Raw genomic sequence first — 27,335 nt, 5'->3', positions numbered from 1 at the left:
AAACAACGTCCTCCTTATCTTGAAGGCGCTTAAGCCAAAGTAGAAGGCGACCCTCCCTGTCCTTAAGGGTTTTAGGATTGAAAGTTCTACAGAACCTACAATCAACCGCTTTGTGAGCAGGATACAGGCAGTAAATACATTTGTCATGAGGGTCCTTCTCAAATAAACGCAATTTCCCACAGGAGGAACAAGGTCTAAATAAAGACTTCTTACTTGACATCTTGTGTAAAACAAAAACCTGTGAAGAGTAGAAATGTAGAAAAGAACTGAGCAGAGCTCAGGGAGACTCCCTTCACACGACGTGCGGTAGAAAATCTGAGGGCTTGAGCTTCTGAGGAGAAGGTTCTAGAGGGTGCTTGAGCCTGATTGGCTGCAGTTTGGACTAACATAATGACACTGATATGTTACAAATGAGTTTTTTTTTTTCTCTCTAATGCATTTCTATGTAGTAACCTTTGTAAAGGTTTTTCAGTACATATTTTATCTGTTTTATTACTTATATGATACTATATGTATATATATATATATATATTTATTAGCATTATTGCTATTTTATTTACCGTGGGACTCCCACTTCGACGACGGGGAATATTCAAGCATGTGAATCTATGAAAGACACCCCTAATACTGGAGAAAGTAACTGATTCCTTTAAAATTAATAGGGCTGTTAGGCAAATATGCGTACTTGCATAGTTTCTGTACATACGTACATCAATGTGCTGGAGTCCTTTCTATTAACGAAGGGTCCGGATTTTGCTGCAGCTGAGGAGGGGACCCCGATCCCAGTATTGTTATATGCAGATGATGCAGTTTTACTAGCAAGGAAGGCCTAAGGCCTCCAAAACTGCACTGCTCAATGCCTTTGCTGACCTTTTTAGGTTTTGCTGGCAATGCGTACGAAGTACGCATGCGCTAGCAAAATCCTTATGTTTCTCTGTTTGGGTCGGGTATCCCGCCCCCTCCTCGCCCCCTCCTCCCATTGGCTAGCTCCATAAATGGAGGCTAGCCATTGGGAGCCGGATCTGTCCGTCAAAGGCCGGACCAGATTCGGGGGCGTTCCCGCTATTTTTTCCCTCTCCGCCTCTGCGATGTCGTCATCGCGGCGGTGGGCGGAGTTTCGTTTTTTTTTTATTTTGCTTGTTTTTCCCATTACGCGGCCGACCGCCGCTGGAGGAAGTCTAGGTGAGTGCTGCCGTTCCCTCCCCACTCCCCGTTCCGCCCCCCCTCCCCGTGTGTCCGTTCCGCCCCCCCCCTCCCCGGTAGTCGCTGTGGCCGTAATAGTTGGCTCTAGGCTGTATGCATATTAACGTACATTTAGAAAACCCGTGCCGTCTTTTTACCGAGCTGCCTGGTAACAGCCTCTCACTGCCTGCCCTTAAGCATCGGTTAGTTTAGTATTGCTAGCGCTGTTAAAAATAAGTCTCACGATGGCTTTGAAAACTTCCTGTGATTTTAAAGGGTACCGGGCTTGGAATGATGCCAGCCCGTGGGACTCCCTCCCTCGAGGGCATCCTCTGCCAGCCTCGCGCAAACCTTCAGCGCTCACAATCCAATAATCTGCGTGGCGGCTGGGATGTACCGCCTCTTCCCAAATGGCGCCAGCTGTGAGATCACGGCGAGGAGGGAGGGAGGGGTGCGCGGGCCGCCGAGTGAGTGGCATCTGCAGACAGCCCTGCCCTGACTCTGGAGGCTGGCTGAATGAAGGACAGCTGCACACACCGGGTTGTCTCTTCTGTGTACTCCGTGTCTTGTGCACATTTGATGTCATATCGACATTCAGCACTTATGGGTGAACAGTGCACCAGCCCCATAGAATCGGCGGATACGCTCTAATTTAAGACTGATTTTCTGTTCATTGCTCACATTATAGAGTAAGTAGGAGGTGAGTTGGTTTCTGCTCAGAATTGCAGTTGCTGCAGCCTCCTGCTGTGTGGTAATGCAAATGACATATAGATGCTTTCATTGCATACTTCTCTGAAACCCTGGACTTCGTGTGCCCATACCAACTTAAATGACAGCACCAGAGGCTGGTAAACGGAATTTAGGAGTGTTTATCATCGAACCCCGGCGTTGAGAACCCCAGAAGTGTAAAATTAATAATTACCACCTTCCTATTGCTATCCAGGAAACCGAGATCCACACCGAAGGGCTTTACGATTTTTCATGTCACAAATCTGCAGTTAAATTGGCGGGGTAAATAAAGTTTGTGAAATGGTAACACTAGGGTAAACAAAGTCAGCTGAGCATTGAGAGAGTCCTTTGGCAAGGCGGCCTTTACTAAAACACTGCCATTTGACGTTAGTGGTTCCTCATGCTACTGCCTTAGAAATTTGCTATTTCTATGGAAACTAATGCAGAGTTTCCCGTAATTCTAACTCGCTTAAAACACTGCATGAGACCTGCCTCGAGAACAAGGGCTAATAAATAATCTCTGAGGCCGACTGGCTGAAGTCCGTCTTCGAAAGGGCATTAGCTGCCATAACAGTTACCCGGAAAACTAATTGTGAAATCGCTGAGCAGTAAGAAATGCGTTTTTATGTGTTTCTAATGGAAGTAATGGTTACTGCGCAAGGTATTTCATCTCCAATAACTCGCTGGTTAGCTGGAAATGGCGCTCCTCGGTACTAGGCCATGGCATATAGGACACTCACAACCAGTGCACCCACCCCTTGACATTGCTCATGCTCACCCATTTGCTTTGCAGCCAGCGAGGCACTGCATAAGAACCAAAACCAGCTGCGTGGTAAGCATTACCTTTCGTGCCCTGCACGGGGAAGAAGATGAGAAAAGCTCTCACACGCCTGTAGGCGTGTTATCGCACATACAGGTCTTTTTTAAAGTGATGCAACATTTCCACACCTGCCCTACGTACATGCAATTTGTCGGACACATTCAAAGGCCGTAGGGGGAATAACGTTAACTTACCAGTTTGATATGAATGCAATACACGTCAGAAAGTGTTTTATGGCCAAATGTGTGGTGCCACAAATCTGCCTTGCCACTGTAACTGCCTCACCTTCCTGTCGTGATGGTAACTTCTTGGTTAACCCCGGAATTGTCAAATTCCCAACGCAAATTGCATCCTTCTGGTCAGAGTGCATTGCATCTTATTTCTTGTTTTTCTGCAGTTTTATATAGCTCGAACTCGACCCGAAGGTATCAGGGCGCTTTACACGAGCACCAGCTGTTCCAGCAACAGCTAACCATTCACAAACAATGTTTATATACCAACTGCAAATTAAAAAAAAAAATTATTGCAAAGCATTGTCATTTACAATGCCAGTAACTCAAACTTTAATGTTGCGAGACCTATTGCATTGTAAATGCTTGTTTAAAGATTGTATCTGCTAAACTTTTACCCATCCTGACCTAGGGCAGTGAGGTCTTGTGAGGTCGTGATGCAGGCCTACTGGACATAATAATGTCAAAAGTGTTCAGATGGATCTTTAATTTACCTACAAACGCCTTGCTGGACCAGATACGTCCGGAAAATTGGGTTAATCAAACAATCAACTGTAAATATGCGTTATGAATTAAAAACCACAACTGATAAATCGATCAATGGAACTCTACGCTCCGCAGTAGCTAACTGCTCCACTATGCCAGCAAGGAACTATCAGGACTTGGCTCTTCAAGCCCTTGAAATGTAATCACTCTGGAACCGAAAGCATCTTCTATGCTGTTCTAAAAATAAGTGGTTATTCGCTCCATGAAGGAACTCTCGCTGGCCTCAGACAAGGTGACATTTTCAAAAAGTTCACACACCTCAACGCTGTTAAACAACACAACTTTAAAATCACAGTCCTACTTTGAGTCTTTCAGCGTTCCTAGAAGGCAAGTTATTTAACTTTCATTTTGGTCATCTACCTTTGCTCATGCACAGCTTGCCATGGAAACTAAATAGTCAGACAAATGCTTGCCGTCTATGTGGGGTACCATTAAGAGTACACAATTCATCTGGCATGCATCTGTCTGGCATTCCTGCAGGATAAAAAAGAGCTGCCTTTGACCTACGTGGCATTCGCCCCTGTCGGAAGGAGTTCTTGCTGGTTTTAACCCAACGGACACTATTTTAAACTGCCCCTTTATAAAGCTTGAGTATAAAACGAAGATTGTAAAAAGATTAACTTTAACTGATAAGGCATTGATTTATATATTCACATTGATTTTAAGAATTTTATGATGATATATTTTACTCTTCTGAATGCAATGATTTTAACTAATTATGCATATATAATAAATTTGAATTGGAATGTCACTTAAAGTCCCTTTTGTGACACAGGGACTAAGTGACAGGTGGCTACTGTTGTTTACCATTGGTGTTCGAGGGCCTAAAGCACTATTTTATTTCAACTGAATAACTAATGTATTGCCACTACTTTGAGACTCTTATTGCCACGTTATGTTACAGCTTTTAAATAAAGGTGTTATATATTCTGAAATAAAATAGCCTGTTGATTTTGATTATGCTTTGTCCAGTGGGAAACAATTTATGAATATGTCAAACACGGGATTCTAGTTCACACGTATTAATTACGTTGGCACATCTCGTAAAGGCTTCCCAAGCCACACCCATCTCAGGAACAACCACCTTTTTTTATCTTACTTAAAGCACTGTGGGCAGGAACACCGTTCATGCACTGCTTTCAAGAAAAAAAGACTATTTATCAATGTGCTTGGTAAAACTCAATGTTTAGAAGTCTTCAAATAAAAACAAAACCCCACCGACACGGCCCAACAATAAAGGCCATTCCAGTTGTGAATTGCACATACATGTGATGAAGCATCCGTTTAAAAAATATATATACTTCTTTCTATTGAGGTATTTTTAGGTTTTGCTGGCAATGCGTACGAAGTAAGCATGCGCTAGCAAAATCCTTATGTTTCTCTGTTGGGTCGGGTATCCCGCCCCCTCCTCGCCCCCTCCTCCCATTGGCTAGCTCCATAAATGGAGGCTAGCCATTGGGAGCCGGATCTGTCCGTCAAAGGCCGGACCAGATTCGGGGGCGTTCCCGAGAATTTTTCCCTTCTCCGCCTCTGCGATGTCGTCATTGCGGCGGTGGGCGGAGTTTCGTTTTTTTTTTTTTTTTTTTGCGGCCGTCCAAAAAAGAAGTCTTTTCAGGCGGGTTTTGGAGCAACTCTTGCTAATACGGATTATGCTACGAATAATTAGTCTATTACCGTATTTTCATGTTAGTTACTAAAAATATATCGGGCATGTTTTATAGAATCACGTTGGGTTGTGCCATGCGTGCTTCAGAAATAGAACAGGAAGTTCATGGCTGGCATATGTTCCACACCCTGCGATGTCAGTCACACTGGTGCGCGAGCGCGCGCCTTTTCAGTCTGACACGACGTCATATGTGCCTGGGGAGTGGGAGGGGGCGGACGGGTGCACAGCGTTCTTTTAGAGAGCTGAGGCCTGCTGTACGAATATTGCGTCTCTCTGTCAGAGCACTGAGCGTTCCTGTCGCTGAAAAAGCCACAAATATTGCAAGTGAGGCAGACAGCTCGCCCACCACCTGTGCAGGACTCTATCCACAGAGCCATATCCGCATGTAAATTCAAGTTACACGAGCAATTGGCTCAATGTGCACGTAAAAGCTGTTTGAGAAATTTAATCGTGCAGTCACAAATCATTTTAGTCATGGCCAAGATTATGCCACAATGGTGTAGTATATTGTGAGTACATTGCTCTCCTAGGCCACTTTTATACCTACTGGGGCAAAAGGACCCATATCCTATGTAAGAATAGAAGTAAAATTCGTTCGGATCCTGCTGAAGAAGTTTGTGGTGTGCCATGTGTATGTTATCTTAACTTTAGCCTGGCAATCCATGGTCCTATGCCTGGCCTATACAAAGTTTCCTTGTTTCCTGGGAAACAAGGAAAAAATGCAATTGGCTCGTTGGGATCCCGGCATCCGAGGTTGCCCCTGTCGGTAGAAACGTGAAATTTTTAGGCAGACGGGGACAGTTTGCCTCTGTGATGTCTAAGTTGATTCCTAGATATTACAAGTGAACAGGGAAGGCCATTTTGAGTAAATGTGCTGGACACTGGCATTTAAGACTCCCCCAACTACATGATAAATCCTAGCTTCTCTCTGTCTTTCTCACTCTAGCTCTCTCTCTCTCTCTCTCTGTCTTACTCTCTATAGCTCCCTCTCTATATGTCTTGCTCTTTCTAGCTCCCTCTCTCTGTGTCTTGCTCCGTCTAGCTCCCTCTCTCTGTGTCTTGCTCCGTCTAGCTCCCTCTCTCTCTGTCTTACTCCCTCTAGCTCCTTCTCTCTCCGTCTTAATCCCTCTAGCTTTCTTACTCCCTCTAGCTCCTTCTCTCTCCGTCTTAATCCCTCTAGCTCCCTCTCTCTGTCTTGCTCCCTCTAGCTCCCTTGCTCCCTTTAGCTCCCTCTCTCTCTGTCTTGCTCGCCCTAGCTCCCTCTAGCTCCTTCTCTCTCTATCTTACTCCACCTCCCTCTCTGTCTAGCTCCCTCTCTCTCTGTTTTACTCCCTCTAGCTCCCTCTGTCTCCTTCTCTCTCTGTCTTACTCTCTCTAGCTCCTTCTCTCTCCGTCTTAATCCCTCTAGCTCCCTCTCTCTGTCTTGCTCCCTCTAGCTCCCTCTCTCTCCCTTGCTCCCCCTCTCTCTGTCTTGCTCGCTCTAGCTCCCTCTAGCTCCTTCTCTCTCTCTTACTCCCTATAGCTCCCTCTGTCTGTCTAGCTCCCTCTCTCTCTGTTTTACTCCCTCTAGCTCCCTCTGTCTCATTCTCTCTCTGTCTTACTCTCTCTAGCTCCTTCTCTCTCTGTCTTACTCCCTCTAGCTCTCTCTCTCTGTCTTTCTCACTCTAGCTCTCTCTCTCTCTCTCTGTGTATGTATAGCTCTGTGTACAATTACCTGTGTGTGTGTAAGTGCAAATGCAATAAGTCTCACAATTTCGAAAAATAAAGCTATTTACTACTAAACAACAACACCATTTATTTATCTGTTTACTCAAAAAAAACATAGATGGAAATTTTAACATTTACAATGCCAATAGCTCTAACATTGTCAAAGGCAAAACCATTGCATTGTAAATGCTTGTTGTTATAATGCACTTAGAAAATGAAGAAGGCCCACTCATGTCTATGCAAGCATCAGCAGAAGGACGTGTGCAGATGCATGTGTTGAAGGAAAAATACAGGCCTAAGCTGTCTTCATTAGCAGAATAGAAAGCACAGATGGTGTCAGGATCTGGGGGAGGGAAGTAGACATGAGCTTTAGTAGAATAGAGAAATATAATTAGACACAGCAGAAATGGAATATCACAGACTCGCATTGCAAGAACAAGTGTTTGGGAAAATATGTAGCTAAAGCAGCACAGAGGTGCAGAAAAAGTGGAAGGTTAGGCCTTGCAGAGTAGTAGCTGTGTAGGGAGTAGGGCATTGCTAGGCTTCAAAGGGAGATAGGCCAAGGACACTAGCAGTGCTGCTGTGGTCTAGAAAGGCAATAAATAACATGTGCACATGAGTCGCATTTCATAACCGCGCGATTAGACGTTTTTGCAGAAAATATTATCTTTTTCAAGATAATGTGCTTGTGCTGATGTTGATTTAATATGCAAATGTATGAGGTATTTGTGATTATAAAGGTATAAAAGAAACTGCCACATTTTAAGTTGAAGCTCACATTCCAGTTCCATGCAGCTGACTGACCTTCTGGCCGCTTTTATATAAACTCTATATATACAGTATATTGCCAGTAGACGTTGTGTTATCTATTCCTTCATTGGACAATATTTGGCGAGCCAGCCAGGAGGTCATCTTGACTGTACCAGACTGCGCCAGAGGGAGATGCTGCCTCCCCTCGATTAAATAGATACTGCACAAATATCAGGTAAGCAGATACTAAAGTCTGCCTATTCAAAAGGTTGCCGCTTAAAGGGGGGAGGAGCGATAGGACTTCGTACCATAACATTATAAATTGCAAGATTCTTAGGCAATTATAGTATAGAAATGTATGCTTGGGGTTTTATTTCCCTTTGAAATAGAAGAGAAGAGACACTCCTTTGGGAGTGATCTAGCAGGTAGTAGTGCAATACCCAGGAGACAGCTCCTATAAGAGACTCCTTTCGGGGACTGATCGAGCAAGCAGTATTATTGCATTACCCAGGAGACAGCTCCTGGAAGAGACACTCCTTTGTGAAAGTGATCTAGCAGGTAACAGTGTCTTACCAAGGAGGAAACTCCAGGAATTCCTTCGGGGAGTGCCCACACGTATCCAGTTAGATCCAGAGGGCTAGTGTAGAAATAGTGAGATAGGACTAGGTAACAAGTGTGTGAGGTTTAACGTGGCAAAGAGACAGTCATTTGAACACCACTGGCAGGCATTACTCTGAATAAGTCAGACGCCCGGGTCCCAAATTCCCAGATTTAAGATATCTAAGGCATCAGTTGTAGAGTCTTACGGTTGGGTAATGGGACAGCAAATTGCTGGTGTCAATTGACTTTGCCCTGAGCATGGCCAGACCCTTAGTTGTGAATCCAAAAAGAGCATTCGTTACAAGTGGATACCCCTCCATGAATAAGGAGGACGACATAAAGAGCAAAGTACTGCGTAATCACATGGGGCAAATTGTAGAGAAGTGGCAGGGTTTCCCGCCAATTGTGATACAGTCTGGTATAAGCGAGGAAGATAGGCAGGAAGATATTTGTGATATTTTTGGTATTTCAATACCAGCCCCAAAGGTGTCCTGGGAGTGGGGAAACATTATTTCAGATACAAATATAGTGAGTCGAAATAAAACATCCCAAGACAAACAGCCTAAAGATTAATAATAATTCCCTATGAGTGCACAGTGCCAGGTAACAGATAAGATTGAATTAGAATTTACATTCATATGGGCCCATGGAAAACTCCTGTATCCATGTAATACCCCTCGAATTCATATAATAAGAGAGTCACCCATCATATCGGAGGCCCTTCTTGATGCATTCCTTACAGATATTTATGATTCTGGAGTTTGAAACATGAAGGGCAGTCCACATCCTCGAGCACCACAAATAGTAGTTTATAGTTAAAATAATATTGTACCATGTTTGCTCCGGCACAAATCCTCTTAGACCCCCCCATAAATGCACCTGCTCCAGATATAACCATGGAAGAAGTATTACACAGACTAGCGATATGTATGCTTGATGTTCACCACTTTGACCTCATTGTAGTTTATGTGAATTCAGGTACCACTGCATAAGATTAATACGTGTTCATCACTACTATATGGTATCGATATTCATAGAACACAAATATATTATTGAGGCAGATAGGTCCAAAAGGGACATAAGATTGAGGCCAAACAGACAAGTGTGAAACTTATGTTACACACACATAGGAAAAGGACACATATGTAGGGTGGAGACCCCTCCGGAACACATGATAAAAACGTTTTATTTCAAAGAAGAGGAAGATACAAAAGTAATGTAAACAATGGTACAAAGGTACCAAGAGCCATGTCCAGCCATGGCCAAAGGAAGGGACATTTGACGAAGACATTATTGAACATGCATTGACTTACATTTGCTCTAAGTATAACAGAAAGAAAAGACAGAAAAGGAAAGCCACCTTATTATGGCGGGTATTTGACGATACAAAAACAAATGTGAAACCAACAGCACCCAAGAGGCACAACCCCCAGTGAAATCCCCACCCTATGGCCTTTATGCCATTCTGCCAGCTGTAGGGTACCCTGTTAGAGTTACACCATAAGAGGACAGACAAAAATCACAGGGAGATGAGGCACCTTCGGTCCCAACTCTTCGGACTGGTCAAGAACGGCAGCACACTGTTAGACTATGGAACATGTTGTTCTTCGACTGGGAGACAATTATTAGGAGACTTTGAGAGAGGCAACTGAGGAATGGATAAGAGAAGAAGGATGGGAAAGGGATATAGAGACACCACAATATCATGAACCCACAAATGAGTTACAAGATGTAGTTGGGCAGAGGAAGATGAGGAGTGGGAAGACGGGCCTAACATGATTGCAAATGAACAGAACATTAACCAGAGATAATATAATTTCCGCCCACGTCCTCTTCGGAGGTCATTAATGGCAGCAACAGACACCTCACAAACTAGGAAGAAGTCAATCCTAAAAAAAAGAGTAGGTCAAATCTAACACCTATAGAGGTAACAGAATATAAGGATGGTGGTAACTATTGCCAACATTTCTCGGATGAATTGGCAAAATGAACTAAAAAGGAGCGGAAGAAGAAATGGCGCGACAAGGCTGGTTTCAATCCATCAACTTAGCAACTTCTGAAGATTGTATAAGGCAGGGACAAGGCAACCTAGTTTGAAACTACCCCTATAAGCAAGAGCGCCTTGCGGTTTGGAGGAGTATGCTATAGACAAACCAACTGAAGTGATCTGAAGCAATAGACCAGACCCGAGGTTAGGCCCAAGACCAGTAAATCCTCGACCAATAACTCAGTTACCCCTCATTTTCAAGGTGGATAACTGTCTACATACGTACCAAGGCCACAAACGGATGAAGAGGGCACTACCTCCGCTATCTGAGGGAGCAGAAAAATGGATAAGATGCTTTGAGAAACACACTGCTGTGATGAATCTGGCCTTGGGAGATGGTAAAAGTATGTTTTGAGTTCTCTGGTGGGACACAAAGTCAATACTATCGTTATCAGAGCAGGATTCCTTCAAATGACATTAGTAAATACACAGTTTGATAGGTCATCCGTCAACAATACCCATCAATATGTCTGGGATGCCCTCTGACAGACACACCCAGACAGACCAGACATTAGAGCCGTTATGCATAAAATATAAAACTGATTGAATACATTGCAGAATTGATTATCAGAATGAAAGAATGATGGGTACAGAAAGTAGGATGTAACTGGGAAAATGCTGGAGAGAATGCAATACTATCTTATAATGTATTGAAACGGGGCCTGCCCATGGGTGTAGAAGCAAGCCTAGATGGAGTAGTGGGAATAGAAGCTAAACAGGGACCAGAAATACTAGCCATAAAATACATTATTTCAAGCGGAAAAAATAAAAGTACAAGGAAAGGAGAGAGGAAGCAGAAGGCTACAGATGGTTGGTGCAACAGAAACTTTAAAAATCAAGTACAGAAAGAGCACTTGTAGCAGCACCACAAATGACTGTCACCACGTCAGTGCAGGTGCAGGAACCAGGAGTGCAGCCAGTAAGTAACATGGGAAAGAGACAAGGAGGTTTTTCAGGAGGCCAAGCACCAGTGCAGGGAAGAAGACAAGGAGGATATAGGGTTGGACACAGTGTTAAATATTGTGGCAATATTGGTCACTTTGCAAGGGAATGTAGAGCGAAAAAGAACAATGAACAAGTGCAGGGATGGATCACTCCACTGAGGCAGGTGGGGCTATAACAGATGCGATGGTTTCCCAGCAAATGACACAGGGACCCCCGCAGGCCCCTCAGGTTCAGTAGACCATACAACAGGGGTAAATGCCACAGAGTATGTCCCAGGTTATCAGAAATACTAAAAGAGGACAGACACAGGTCCAGATGGGAGGAGTACGGTTTAAAGAGATAATCCTTTTTCTGCACAAACCCAAATGTCCGGAGGGACAACGACCAACAGCTATACACAATGAGAGAGCCCCCAGGTAACCATTAATTATGCAATACGATCGGTAACCCACAGATCAGATGAGGAACCCACTGCGACAGTAGCCATAGAAGGTCGCCCTTTTAGGTTTTTTTAATTTAATCAAAACTTGGGCTATTAAATGTTGTATAAAGAAAGGAACACTACCACTTTCTCGCAAGTCAAAGGACACACAAGTTTTCTGGGGCTGTCAGGAGGGCTCCCTTTACTGAATCAGTAAGCATGACAATGGACACGTAGATTGAAGGACTGCTGTTATTCCCCAGAGGCACCTGTCAATTTTCCCAGAAGAGAGCTGATGAGTACCTTGAATATGACTGTGTCTTTTTTGGAAGATCGTTCGATGGTATGTTACACACCTGGTATAACACCAGGTAGGATGTTGTCACCCGTAGCTTAGTAGGACTTGGGACAACAGGTCAGAGACATTCCTATGGGTACGGAGGCCTTTTTGCGTGGCGTATATGTTTTGATAGCACATACACCAGTGCTACTAGGGAAGAGAGTACTGATACCAAAATAACTATTGTTCAGACCCAAGAGACCTGTGGATCCCATAGAAGAGATTGACATGTTGTTAGAGATAATGGCCTTAGAAATAAGGCCATGTTATGCATAATTGATAGCATTTGACAGGAGACGTGCAACATGGGCATTAGTAGTATTTATGGATCCAGAGGTCAAATTGAGACATATCAGATGAGGAAAAGTTTGAGAAAAGCCCATCAATTGAAACAGTGGTATTTCAAATAGATTTTCCCATTAGAGTAGAGATGCAATATAGGACAGTGGAAAAAACATGCACAATTCAGTACAAAAAGAGGAAAAGATTTGGCAAAGGTACCAAAGAGTCTGTGGACAAAGGTACAACACGATGTGGGACTGATTAATGGACCTGAACCTGTGAAAAGAACACTGAAACCAGGGGCAATACTGCCCATGGTACATCATTATCCCATATCCAAACAAGCAGAAGGCATCTTTCCCACAATACAGGCATTACTTGAGCAGAGAGTAATATATGAGAGAACATCACCCTGTAATACACTGATTTATCCTAAAAACAAAAGGCTAAGGGGGAACTTGGAGGATGATTCAAGATTTCCGCCTCCTGAACGATATAATAATCACAGAATTTCCAGTGGTACCAGACCCATCAGTCATACTGGCAAAACATTCCTACAGATGCCACCTACTTTTCCTTAATTGATTTGAAAATGTGTTTTTCAGCATTCCACTACACCCAGTCAGTCAGTATTTAACAGGTTTACATACAGAAAAACTCAATACTGCTATAGAAGGCTCCCCCATGGCTAATGTGAGTCCCTAGGTATCTTTAACAGGACAGTGAAAAATGATTGAGCAAATGTAAAATGCAAAAGCACCCTTTTAAAGAATGTGGAGGACATTTTGGTGTGTAGCCCCACTGAAGACATTTGCAGGGAGGATACTATTGGTCTCCTTTGCATTCTTGCAGAAAAAGGATACAAAGTGAACAAAACAAATTACAATATGTCCAGACAGAAGTTAATTATTTGGAACAGATAATATCTAAAGATGGAAGGAGGGTAACACCTGACAGAGCAGAGAGAATCAGAAACATGCCAATGCCCACCACCACAAAACAAAAGCAGCAGTAACTAGTGCTCAGCAATTATGTGAGACAGTAGGTAATTGATTATGTCACACATACTGCACCACTTTTGACTGCTCTAAAAGAGTCCCATATATATTGGAACAAAATAAACTGGACTAATGAAAGATAGACAGCATTTCGGGAGCTGAAACACACAATCACAAATGCTCCAGTGTTAGATATGCCTGCCTACACCAAACCATACTACCTTTTCTGTCATTGTAATGGAATGACAATGAAGGCCATACGGACTCAAAAGACTTCCATGGGAAACAAACCAATTGCTTACTACAGTGGGCTGCTATATTCCACCATGAAAGTCCCTACCCATGTGAGCAACCACTGGCAACAGCAGGTTTTGCAGTTCAGAAAAGCACCACAGTAGTGATGGGATCATCTTTAACGCTGTATGTAGAGCATGTGGTATTAGCTATTTTATAAAGAAGCAAGAGCACCCTCACAATTCAGTGCATCTGAGTACAAAGTAATACTTTCAGTACCATTTTTACAAGTGATTTACTGTCGCACAGTTAAACCAGTAATATTATTTGCACACCCAGTTACTGACAATGAACAAGTACATAACTACTAATTACATACCAGATGAAGAATGTAAGGTAAAAGAAGACCCCATCCCAGGGCGCATGTTGTTCTTTGTTGATGGGCCTCTTACGTGTATCAGAAAACTGTAATTAGACATTCAGGAGCAGCAGTTGTAAGAGCTGAACAGTAGGATCATCTGATACATTACAAATCGTTAAGCCAGGTGCCATTACCTTCTTATTTTTTAGCACAGGCTGCTGAATTAGTGGCCATCATTGAAGCACTGCAGCAAGTTGAGGGACTAGAGGCCACCATTTATTCAGATTTAGCATAGGTCACCACCAATGTACATTCCAACATTCATAGATTGGAAAGGAGGGGATTTCTTAAATCTGATTGATCCCCTGTGATGCATAACGATTTATTAGCATCCATTAAGAATGTCTCATTAGGGGAACCGAAGAGGCAAGAGCAAAGTTATCATTGATGCTCTTGCAATTTTTCAAGGCTCAACTGCCTCTATCCGGGATATAATTAGATCCCCTGGATTACAAGTGGAATACTTGGTAAAATTTCTCCCCTGCGTCCGGGTGATGGAGGGCAAGATATCTCAATGTAAAATATGGGCGCTGTAGACCCTTTGTTTGGAATATGCAATCTTCATTAGAATTCTTTGACAGCGCGTCCTCCTTAGTGCCGGTTCCATGGTGTCCGAAATAAGAAATTCTAATGAAGATTGCATATTCCAAACAGAGGGAATACAGCGCCCATATTTTACATTGAGATACCTTGCCCTCCATCACCCGGACGCAGGGGAGAAATATTACTAAGTATTCCACTTATAATACAGAGGATCCAATTATATCCCGGATAGAGGCAGTAGAGCCTTGAAAAATTTCAAGAGCACCAATGATAACTTTGCTCTTGCCTCTTCGGTTCCCCTAATGAGACATTCTTAAGGATTGGTTAGGAACTTATGGTCCTTTTTGAATTGTTTTAACTTATCGCTTATTAAATTGGAGAACATCACTTTACTTCTCCCCTACCGCACAGGTTACATGAATTTGAACCTGAAAATACATATTGCAAGAGAATGTTACCATTCTAGTCCTGATGAAGGTGGTTTTTGAATAATTTAGTGCCACCGAAACGTGTCGACGCTTCTCTTTGTTTGTCTTGGTTATATTCTCTGAACCGTCCATATCTAATTGCAATATACATTGCTAGATGTTGTTCCAACGGACTGATTCTGATGAAATAACCATTTTATAATGATTAGTATGTCTTTCACATGTTACTGTCTCTTGTGTTTTGTATTTGTAATTTTTAATTATGACCCTTTGATTTCACTATTGCATTTTTTATGTTTTTTTAAATTGTTGTTTTAATAAAATTACAGTTTTATGTATCAATTAAGCCAATTCCTGATGTGCTTGTGATTGTTGGGTCCTGGGGTTTGAATAGTTGTGAGATCCGGGTTGATTAGTTGAGTTCATTTATATCAGAGTAGGAACAAACGATATGTGGTAATCTTACTAGGTCCAAGAGAGTTTTGTTGATTGTACGTACCATTTAAAAATGTATATTTAGATTTTGTCAACATGATAGAAAGGTGTAACAGTTACAGGTATCTTATAGTAAATAGAAGGAAGGTGGACCAGAACAGAGTCAGTGAGCTTCAAGTGCATCCAAAAAATATCCTTTATTGTAGTTGTAGTTAAAATAGGACATCAGCCAACGCGTTTTGTTCCAAATGGAACTTCGTCAGGGTTTAAATATAATAATCTCGGACCCATCGTTCTGTAAACGTGGGTCGATAATTCCCAAAGTCAAAACAGGGCAGATCGAGTCAGCTAGGCATAGGAGGGTTGAGCTTATCAATTATTTAGCATCCCACAATCGTTCAAGCTAGGTGGCCTAAAATCTTGGCCCAAGTCTCAGTTATATAGTGTCCCACAATCGTCCAGATTGAATATCCCAAAGTGTTGGCCAAATCCTCCACATCCACAAGAACGTAGTAACATACAGGATGATATTTCTCTGCGTCTCGTGTTTCCCAAGGCCAATGTAGTAGCCAATAGTCCCAGTCAATGTCGACGTGCTCCATGTAGGTCCCTCGTCCAGATTTTCATTTGGAAAGAAACGCGGCTGATGTCCAATTTTAACTACAACTACAATAAAGGTTATTTTTTTTATACACTTGGAGCTCACTGGCTCTATTCTGGTGCACCTTCCTTCTCTTTACAAATTATTTATCTGATTTCCAGTGGAGTGGATGTGCGGTGAACTCCGGAAGTTGATGCACAGACTTTCTAATTTTCTCTCAATTTAGGAACTGAGGTGCTGAACCGTGGTCAGCCGCATTTGTTTATTCATTTTACTTTTAGGTATCTTATAGTAGTTGTTTGTCCATTCTCGCGATGGATTGAGGTAGGACCCTATGTACATAATGATGCTAAAGCAGCAGCGAATTTTCTGACAAGATAGGTGGTACCAAGGTGGGACGTGGCGTAACCGATCAACTCTGCTAACAGACCCCATTTTGTCAACACAATATTTCAACATATTTGCACCGCTCTAGGAATAAAACAAACTGTTATATGTTTTTCACCCTCAAAGTAATGGCACTGTGGAGCACCTGAATTACCTCCTCAAGAATAAAATAAGCAAACTATGTGCTACTTTGCAAAAGAAATGGCTGTACTGTCTACCACTGGCTTTGTACACCATCAGAAATCAGCCAGGAAGCGATTACCACTTAACACCACATCAAATAGTGAACGGACGTCCCATGCCCACTTCTTTAATGACAGTGAGGTAGAAGCCAGATGCCCATTAAGCAGCTGTGGTTATAAAGGATAAAATGAGTTGTCAGAGTTAATTAAGTCTGCCAAGTTCGTCTCTAAACAGGTATTGCAAAAGGTGAAAACCTCCTCAGCCCAGCAGACCAAACTGAGACCTACTGGCCAACAAGTTTGCATGCGGAATTTCATCTCAAGTTGGAAGGATCCAAAGTTCGGCGGTCCTCTCTCAGTGACAATGAGTACTACCACTGCAGTGAAAGTGGATGGCAGAAAACCATGGATCCACATGACGGATATATGACTGGACCCAGCCTTGCCTCAGACAGAAGAGGGAACAAGAGGGGGAAAGTGAGACACAAAAGTAACAATGTCTCCCTTTAAAGTGTGAGTGGCGTATTTCGTAGACTCTACTAGCAGAGAGTTAACTATTGCTGTTTTGTTTTTCTTTTTATGTCTTTTTATGCTGGTGGCTACATTGAAACTGTAGTTTACCTCATGTATGGGAATATATAATAGCTTGCAGAGAGCAGTATGGGAGTGGAAAAATATCTACCAAAGTATTCTTGCTGGGTTATTAGATAATATATGGTATAAGCATATGACAGTGATAGGCATGCACACTTCTAATACCTCTTGCTTTGTTTGATCTTTGATTACACACGTCAATGATTCAGATAGGTTACACTCGTCTAAGGAGGTACTTCCAAATATTACCATGTGTCTTTCACATCTTTCCCTTTGCAAAATAAAAGCACAGATGCAACTACTGAAGGTCAAACATGGAACATTCTTAGTCAACATCACGCAATATGAGATAAAGGAAAGAGTTAGCAGATGTAATGAAAGTCCTAACAGACCGCTAAGAACTAGTAGTGAAGTTATATGCAATAGCTAAGACAGGGATTATGAGGTACAAAGATAAAACTTGGAGAGCTAAACTATTGAGGCAGGGATTATTAGGGGCATCCCATCCTATGCTTTTCTGCAAGAATAATTCCGCTACACCCCAACCACACAATTGTCAGGAAAGGCCATATTTACAAGTAAATGGATCAGATATTCGTTCATTGTCATTGGCACCATGGTGCAACATTTGGGTGCAGGGCCCTATCTCTACGGAAGGGGAACCAGACTGACAATAGCATACAACAGAAGTGTTAGGGAGTGTCGGGTGAAAACATATCTAGACTAACTTGGGTAGAAACACCTACAACTCTTCGAGCAGCTAGAAAACCCATTCTTTTCTCTTTGTGTTTCAGGGGAAATGGAACAGTCCCAGTGGGAAAAGATCATCAATCGCAATGTTACAAAATATAGCGCTGACACGCAGTGGGGCACCTCCAGCCTAATAGACTTTAACTGGAACTGTGGTGAGTGGCTGTAAACACGATTTCCTTCAGGATGGAGAGGCCTCTGCTCTTTGGTGATTGTGCACACTCCCTCCCTAGTGATTCCAGGGGTTGACATATACGATCTGCATTACCATCCCATGACCAGTGCAATGACCTTGCTGCTCCATCATCGGAGGAAGAGAGCTGCAGAGTATTATGGTACTACAGCCTGGGAAGACGTCCTACAAGAACACAGGCTGTTCAACAATGCACAAATCGTATTTGGCAGCATCCTTCCGTTCGTCCAAGCAAAAGCAACTGCACATAGGCTCCAGATTACCCGCTTGGACTTGATGAAAGCCATCAACGCCACTGAGGATGGCTTCAAAGCGATCAGAGATGAGCTGCGAGCCATGAGAGTAATGATAATGCTACATAGATGTGTGTTAGACTTAATGACTGCTATGGATGGAGGAGTATGTGCCAAGATTCAAAGTGCATGCTGCAGGTATTTTCCAGTCAATTACGCAGAAAATGGAAAACTAACCGAGACCATACAAACTCTGCATACCTTGCAAAAGAATATGGTGGACGAGGGAGGTGCCCCCGACAAATGGTGATCAGGGTGGTTCACTTAGGTAACATCTTGGATGTCAGGACTATTTAAGGCCTTGTTGCCGGTTTTTGTGATGTTGCTCTTGGTGTCTGTGTCCCCCAGGTAATGACAGGATGTTGTAAAAGGGTTAGACAGAAGTTGGGAGGGATGTTCAATGCTAAATTGCTCAATCAAATGCAGGGGAATGGTATAATGAATGGAGAAAACGAAGAAGGCCCACTCATGTTAATGCAAGAATCATCAGAAAGACGTGTGCAGATGTTCGTCTTAAAGGGGAAATACAGACCTAAGCTATCTTCATTAGCAGAATAGAAAGCACAGATGGAGTAAAGATCTGGGGGTAAGGAAGTAGACATCAGCTTTAGTAGACTAGAGAAATATAATTAGACACCACAGCAATGGAAGGCCACAGACTCGCATTGCAAGATCACATGTCTTGGAAAATATTTAAATAAAACAGCACAGTGGCAGGGAATAAGTGGAAGGTTAGGCTTTGCAGAGCAGTAGATGTGTATAGAGTAGAGCGCTGCTAGGCTTCAAAGCGAGATAAACCAAGCAGACCGGTAGTCCAGCTGTGGTGTGGAAAGGTAATAAATAGCACATGCACATGAGTCGCATTTCATAAACGTGTGATTAGATGGTTTGGCAGAAAGTATCTTTTTAAAGATAATGTTGTGCTTGCGCAGATGTTGATTTAATATGCAAATGTATTACGTATTTGTGATCATAAAAGCATAAAAGAAACTGTCTACCACACGCTTTTATATAAACTCTGTACTATAATGTCAACAGAAGTTGTGTCGTATTTTTCTTTAGTTCGACAACATTTTTGCAACATTAGACTTGCAGACAAATATAGCTAAGACGCACACAATGATCTGTGGTCTCAAGTACACAAAGAAGTGCCTTCTTAAAATCAGTCATATCTTGTAGGAAGATGTGAATACCTTTACACATCTCTGCACACAACTTTGACTCAAGACTGAATTTGGGGCATTTTTGCATGTCATGGGCACCTATGAGTAAAGCAAAAGAAGCTGTCTTTACGTTTGCTTCTAAATTGGGCTCTAAACCAGTAATGGAACTGAATATGGCCTAGAACAGTAAGTGCATCTCTGTAGCAATATAGGACAAGCCTTTGGGATATTGCAACATGTGTAGCGACACATGTTGGAAAACTGCTTCATGTGTAGGCTACTTGCGGTAGCTTAGATATGCTCTACATATAGTTTGCATGCTGAGCTGGGGATATAATATTTTGAAGATCTTATTAAACACACCCTCTTCTTCTATGGGTTTCGCTATGGGCAAAAGAATAACTGCCTTTAACTTGTAAAATCATATCAAGATTGTATGTTACTGAATTACTCGTTAAGAATCCGTGGCTGTCTCATATCAAGAAGGTTTCTGCTCTATGGGTCCGTCCAGAGCAGTGGTGGCTCCTCCACTATGGCGGAGGAGCGTTGCTCCACTGCTTGTAAGCAGTGCAAATAAAGGTAACATAAAATGATAATAACTTTGAGTTATTATCATTCAAATGTTTCTGTGCTCCTGTGTGGCTGGCGGACGGGGCTGCTCTGCTCTGCTCTCAGAGCAGGGCAGGGGAGGAGTCGTTTGCCCACTCCTAAGTGCACATGACTGTTTGGCTGGCACTCTGGGGCAGCAAAACAGTCATGTGCACTGTCCATGTTCTCCATGCAGACTGCATTACGGCATGCATGGAGAACATGCCTAGCGTTGAGCCACAAATCTCAGACCAATCACAATGCTACATTGCAGTGTTTTGATTGGTCAGGGGAGCCTGGGTCCTCACCAACTACATTGCTGCATTGCAGCGTTGCGATTGGTCAGGGGAACCTGGCTGTGCTTCCTTTTCTGGAGTCTGACAGAGGAGAGCAGGAGCAGGGACGCGGGACCCTGCGGCAAGGTAAGTGCTTATTTTTTTTAATGTTTTTTACATAACGCCATCCCCGCGCCCGCCCTGCCACCCGCAAGCTCTGCTGCCCCCACTGATCCAGAGGGTAGAGCGAGATAGACACAGTTATATGTTGAACCAGTCTATGTTTCTTAAGGATATATGTGATACTGTTATATTCCATATAGGTATCCCAATATAGGCTCATGTGGCATCATAACCTTTCACCTATACTCTCCCCTACATTACACACACAAGGGTTCTTGGGGACTGACCTTTTACCTAAATACGACACTGCACACAAAACGCTGAATTTTACCTGGTAAAAACCTAATACATTATGCATTAGGATTCTAGGAAACTCAGCAGGACTACCATCTCCTGTATAATAACTATGTATAAAGTTCATTCCTGACGTCATCCTAAGTCCGACAAGTGGCACTGCAAGGTAGAACACCCGGGAAGACCTTTGGGTATATAAACATCACACCTTGCTGAGACAAACAGAGGAGATCAGGATTTCCCTGCCGACACACTGACGCGAGACACTGAGGTTCCTTCATGTAGATACTCCAGCTCGCAGTGGTCTAACATCCCTTGCGGGGTGTCCAACTCGAGAATAAGATGGGGTCCCAGTCTCTCACTTCAGGTAAAGTGGTTGACTTTATCCTATAGGGATTCTTGGCTTAACACCTACATACATGCGGGGTACACTTAGGTACATCTAGTTAGGGTAGCTTCGTAGGAGTACGCATTTTATTGTCATGTATTTTAAAAACTTGTCTGTATTCAGGGTTAAAGCAAAATGGTAGAAATCTACCATCCTTTTACTTTCTAAGTTCTTCTAATCATTTATATCTGTTACTGTCTAATGGTTTTTTCAGCACACCTATTTTACACTACAATTACGACTGTTCAATAAATGCTTATTGAAAAATGTCCATATCGTTTCTTCTGTGTATCTCTCTGAGACTAAGTGAGCACGAGTTACTGAACCAAAAGTAGTACACGGTTTCCACGGTCCTGAGGGATTAGGGTTGTCATGTTTGATAGTTACCAAGAACTATTCTCTCCCTGGTAAGAGGGGTTTCTAGTAGCGCTGTGAGCTAGCTGGTACACAGGCCAACATACCCGGTGGGGGTGTCTAGAATAAGCCTGACACCAATCCTCCAGTGTATGTTGTCTAAACGTGCAGATCCTATATAGGTGTTATAGGAACTACATGGCAATACAATGCTTCCGCTATTTGCTGCCTAGGTTTTACCTGTTATGGTTTATTTGATTTGTGTATTATTGTTCATTGTTTTATCTTAACAGGGATGTACGGCACTTCTAACATTTTCAAATGTACTCCATGTGGGGTATTTTACTTGTGATCAAAATGTGTATTGCAGGCTATATATTCTGAAATAAAAATAATTTGAAAAAGGTGATTTTTTTTAAATAAAACCTGCCTCTATTAATGCACATACTAAAAGATTGGTGAAGGATATGTTTTTTTTATATTATTAGACCCTTTCATTACTCTGCGAAACAGAGAAGCACACGATAAAAGCTTATCTGACTTTTTTAAACCCAGGTGTAATGAAAGCATATTTACAGGTTGTAACCACCACATAGATTTTATTTAACCCACTTTAATTTAAACAGTGCGCGTTTTTCTTTATGTTCCCTATGCATGCTTTCCAGTATGCATACCTCTGTGCTGTCCCTGTGACAATTTGCCACCACAAAGCACATTACACTTTACGTTTCTTTTGGTGAATATTATACCTTCCTAGGAAAATGTATCAGTTGCCCGTATTATGCATCTTACATCTTAGGCAAGGTAGACCAGGTCTCTTGCACATTCAACAACTCCCTTCTGCGACCATTTGTTTGGCAGTTACTTATTTTATTCAGACAGCCTGAAAGATAAGAACAAAATGATTGATTCCTGTTTTAGACTATATGTCTAAAGTGATTTTCCTATGCAAATAATATGCATTTTACTGATTTCATGACAATTGCTTCTGTATATACTGTATTTAAACCGCTGCACTTTTATAGCGTTTTTGCCAATTGAAGTATATTGATTGATTGACAGACTCTGCTTTTCATGACTCTGCCCGCTGTGGCACCAACTCCTTTCCAGTGCCAAACCTTGACTGCCAATGTATGGGTTCAGGGGTGAGCAATTCTTATTGCCCGACGCTCAGGCCATATTGTTTGGGGTCACGGGCAACAAGTTTTCAGGTTTATTTTGTCCTTGTACAAGTATGCCCAACTTGCTAAAGCACAAACCCTTTGGCTGCCAGTTTACAGGATGGATCTGTGAAAGGAATGTCTGCCACAAAGCAAGATATATAATTGTATGTGTAAATAGGTCCGCTTTGTATGTTTGATTCCTAAATGCGAAGCCTTTTCTATTGAGGCCAGCACTGCAAGTAAATGAAATGAGATGTGAGTTCATCTTACATTACCGACAGCGATTCTAGTACACAAAATTATGTGCATTTACAAAATGTAACTATTTGAGGCTACCTATATATTATTATATTATATACAGAAGCCAGTATGGAAGATTGTGATTTTTTTTTGCTTTCAAAATAAAACACACTAAAAACTGCAACTTGAAAAAAGTGTTTTGCTAACCTGTGGCACAACTCTAGATGCCATTTCCCCCAGTCATATGTTAGCAATATTCGTTTGTTGCATGCCAATATCTAAAGCAAAACTTAGGGAGATCGGTGTAAAATCATTAGGAATATCATGAAAATAGGCTAGGGAGCCAAATCTAAAATCAAGACAAGAAAGTGCACCTGTAGGTGTATAACTTTCAGGAATTCACAAATGTTTACTGGCCATGCCTGGAAACCCTACTCCTAGCAAACTTATGTGAAACCTGTACTTGTATGAGCATATTTCCATAGTCACAGGTTTGAATCTCGGCAGGTCCACTCATCCATCCTTTTACCTTTCTGAGATTGATTTAACAGTACCACTGAATTGGGGAAAAATAACCATCTGTTATCACAGCACTAAGAATCCGGAGGGAAAACATATACTTTACAAATACACATGCCAGGTTATATTTGTTGATGTGAAAATGTGCTGAGCAATTGCACATGAACTTTTGGTACACCCACTTTTCTCACCACCCGGAAAAAGTTCTACTCCTGCCCTTGCTACAAATAAATGTCCAACCTTTTTTAGTGTGTGAAGAGAGTGGAGAGGACACGGTGAATACTGTTCAACATATACGTTAGTGGGTGTGCACAAACTCAAAGGTCATTCAAACCCTACAACAACGCTTTCACACCTTCTTTTAGCTACAGTATGTAGAGTTGCAATAATGTGTGAAAATCTGAGACCTGCGACCATCCAAACGTTTATATACTATCGGCATAATCAGAGAGGCTCCCATAATTTGTCACATCACTGCATGGCACCAATTGGGACAAGTGGATTTTTCTTTTACAGGACAAGTAAGTTTCAGAAGCATTAAACGAAGTGATTTTTAAAAAATCACACCCCTGGGGTGCCAAGTGGCGTTTATTCCAATCCTAGCACTGCCCTCCCTAACCCTCTGTTCTTTTTTTCTGCTGCTTGGGGCTGCTCTGTCTATTACGGAAAATGTTATTATCTTAGTGACGCACGCTGTTAGACCACTCCATGTTTATAACTTCACCCCTCAATAACTTTAACAAAGTACGAAACCTATTCTTTTAGCCAACTAGCCGAGCTTGTCGATTTTACAATCTACAAAGCCGCCAAACGCGCTGGGCTCCTTTCCTCGACAACCTCGCGTCTAATATACATAAAAATAATTCGTGATCTCCAAATAATAATAATAATGGAACGTTGCCGACTTGGTGACTCTTTGAGAAAAAGAAAATCGTGGAAATAAGAAAGCTGAGCCAATTCCCCAACGTTGGGCCTCTGGCTGGTTCAGCTATCACACCACCATATAATTCCAACCAGGTGCTGGATAGCAGGGAAGGCGGGGTGCAGGGGAGCCAGGGGGAGGGGACCAGAAAGTTAAAGGCAGACAAAGAAACACTAGTCTGCCACCTCTTGTTTGACTTTTAAAGCCGTGCACCCATTTCAGCAATATTTCGCGAGTCCTTAGATGAAAATAAGTGCTCCTTTTATAGCAACGGCGGTACAAAAGGGGGTGGTGATGGCTTTTATAGCAAAAACCGTACCGCAAAAAGTATGTAGTAGGGGCAGAAACCCCTTGAATTTTCATGATGGGATTTTAACATTAATTCGTGTCATGAGTTATTTTATTTTACGGGGGTGGCGGTTACCTGCGGATCACACACAAACACAATTTAAAGGCGGAACCACGTACCTCTCTGCTTGATTAACAAGACTACCACCAGCGCAAGGCGGGTCACCCACAATTAGTTGCTACGGACCGGCTAATCCTCCACAGCTATCTCTTTTTGGGGGGAGTTTTATGTAGCTCGAACTCGACCCGAAGGTATTGGCGCGCTTTACATGAGCACCGGTAGGTTACAGAAGGACACATTCATTTGGGGGAGTAGGCACCGTTAGATAAAGTGATTTGCACAATTTCACAGGCTGTTGAGCGGACATCAAGGCTCGAACCGGGATCCCCAGCTGCAAAATCGACAGAATTGTTTGAGAAATACAAATATCGACAGAGGACGAACTGATTATCATCTGAGATATCTATCCAAACTATACTATACTATACTATAAACTACCTCCAGTTCACCCAGATCAGTGCGTAACGCGCGTTCACCACCTGAGCTACCTCACCACGACTGGACGTTGATGCTCCTTGTAAAATAGTGCTCGCAGCAACAAAGGCATAACTCCTCTGAGCCGGTCCGTTTGCACCGGAATACGAGGCGCGGGCTACAGATATCTGTAGCAGGCACTTGAACCCGCAAAGTCATGTAATGAGAGGGAACCTCGCGCAGGAGCATTCACCCCCAGAGCTCCACAGTTCAGAGAGTAGTATAAACAAAGAACGGTCGGTGACCCCCAGACAGTACTATTTCCGGGGGTAAAATGAGGGGCTCAGGTCGAACAGCGTCACGGGGGCCTCGGTTTCGGACCTCGCGCGCGAGCTCGTACCTCTCCGGCGGCCGCTCGAGGCGCGCGGGCTGCGGTCTCCGAGGCTGCTGAAGGTCGCGGGCCGAGAACTGCCACTTCCTTTTTCCTCCAAAAAAAGAAAGGGGAAAAATGCATCTCCAGGCCTCGGATATTAAAGAAGTAACCCTTGCGGACCCGTGGCAGGAAAAGCACTTCGGAACTCTTCAAGGATACCAGCACAACTTTGAGGACTCCGCGTGGACGAAAACCCACACATTTCAAACGGATTAAAAGGAAGGAATGTCAGACTCATTAAAACGAAGGAGTCTCAAAAGGGTCGCAAAAGCCTCGCGCGATCCCTGCCGGTCTGGGAAAGTGGGCTTAGCAGAAAACTCTTCCCAGATAAAATAAAAATAAAACGCTCTTTACCTGTAACAGTAACTCCCCGGTCTGAATATTGTCCACCAAATCATAGGGAAGGAAGAAATTGTTAACCCAATAATTTCGCGTCCTGTCAGATACAGGACATGTTTCTTATCTGACCTAACGGCCGACTTTGAGACTGAGGAACGAGATTCTAGCGTCGGAGTCAGATGATTCTGGGCAAATCACTTAATCTCCGTGTCTAAAAAAAAAAAAACTGACTTTGTGTAATGTAATCCGTTGCTCATGAAAAGAAGTAATGCCACTGGGTCTATCTAGATCATGGGTCTCCAACCTTTTGTGTAATAAGAGCTACTTAGGTGCAATTAAAATCATTGCAAGCTACTAATATGATTAGTGTTGTCATAGTGACCACATCGGACAAGATTACATGTGTGGCCACCCAATGCAAAATTAACTTCAGTGATCACCTATGCGTCAGGCAGGGTTGCCAGCAGGAATGTAAGAAAGGCTTAGTCTGATTGGAGTGCCTCTAAGTACGTAATACATGGCAGACACAGCGCAGTGCCCTTGGCGTAAAAGTAATATTAGTAATAAGCCTCCCCACATGATTATTCACTCAAAAATCAGCTTTAAATATATTTAGGAATCAAGCCATTTTTCTCCAAACAAGGTTATGAGAACTGAAAATACACATTTTCATCTTGAATACACAATTTTGGTATACATATATTAAGTTAACCAAGCAAAAGGTTAACATTTAGAGGGCAGGGATAAACATAGGAGAGCTACTTACAGGTAGATGGAGAGCTACCAGTGGCTCACAAGCTACTAGTTGGAGAACATTGTCTAGATGATCTTGTTCTATAAACAAGAATTTGCAATTCAATAGGTTTCGCATTTACAAGAGTTTGAGCTATTGGTATTGTAAATGACAATGCCTTTTATTTATGTGTTGTTTTTAAAACAGATAAATATAAGGCATTGTCATTTACAATGCCAATAGCCTAAACTCTTGTAAATGCGAGACCTAATGCATTGCAAAAGAGTTTATGCTATAAAATTTTTAAAAAGCATTAAGAGAGCGACTGTCCTGCCTGCAACAGCAGGCAAGACAAAGCAATTTGAGAAAATAGTGCTCCATAGGAGGTTACAAAATGAGACAAGGCGGTACTAAGGAGCGATTACTAAGCCTACTGACCAATGAACAGCCACAGTTTACAGTGGACAATGACCCAATCCAATGAAAAATATGGGCAGAGCTTCAAGTACCTACCTGAATACAGCATACCTCGCAGAGCAACGCCTGCGCTGCTCAGGCTTGACCTAAAAAGCAACACCAACTTTGCCAGTCAAGCCCAGGGCTGAGAGATCTTATATTAACTGCTGTATCATTGGCACCTAACACCCACTAGGC

At 42.6% G+C, this 27,335-nt stretch overlaps 1 long non-coding RNA gene and 1 pseudogene across 1 annotated transcript in view; one reads left to right on the top strand and one right to left on the bottom strand.

Annotated features, from left to right (window-relative positions):
* Positions 1 to 18,621, top strand: part of LOC144765389 (uncharacterized) — a 46,869-nt pseudogene extending 28,248 nt beyond the window's left edge.
* Positions 1 to 27,335, bottom strand: part of LOC144752479 (uncharacterized) — a 307,677-nt gene that overhangs the window by 54,737 nt on the left and 225,605 nt on the right. The window lies entirely within an intron of this gene.

Source organism: Lissotriton helveticus, chromosome 1_1 (assembly GCF_964261635.1).
Source record: "Lissotriton helveticus chromosome 1_1, aLisHel1.1, whole genome shotgun sequence".
Lineage (NCBI taxonomy): Eukaryota > Metazoa > Chordata > Amphibia > Caudata > Salamandridae > Lissotriton > Lissotriton helveticus.
The sequence above is the reverse complement of the archived record's forward strand: the minus strand, read 5'-3'. Positions and strand labels throughout refer to the sequence as shown.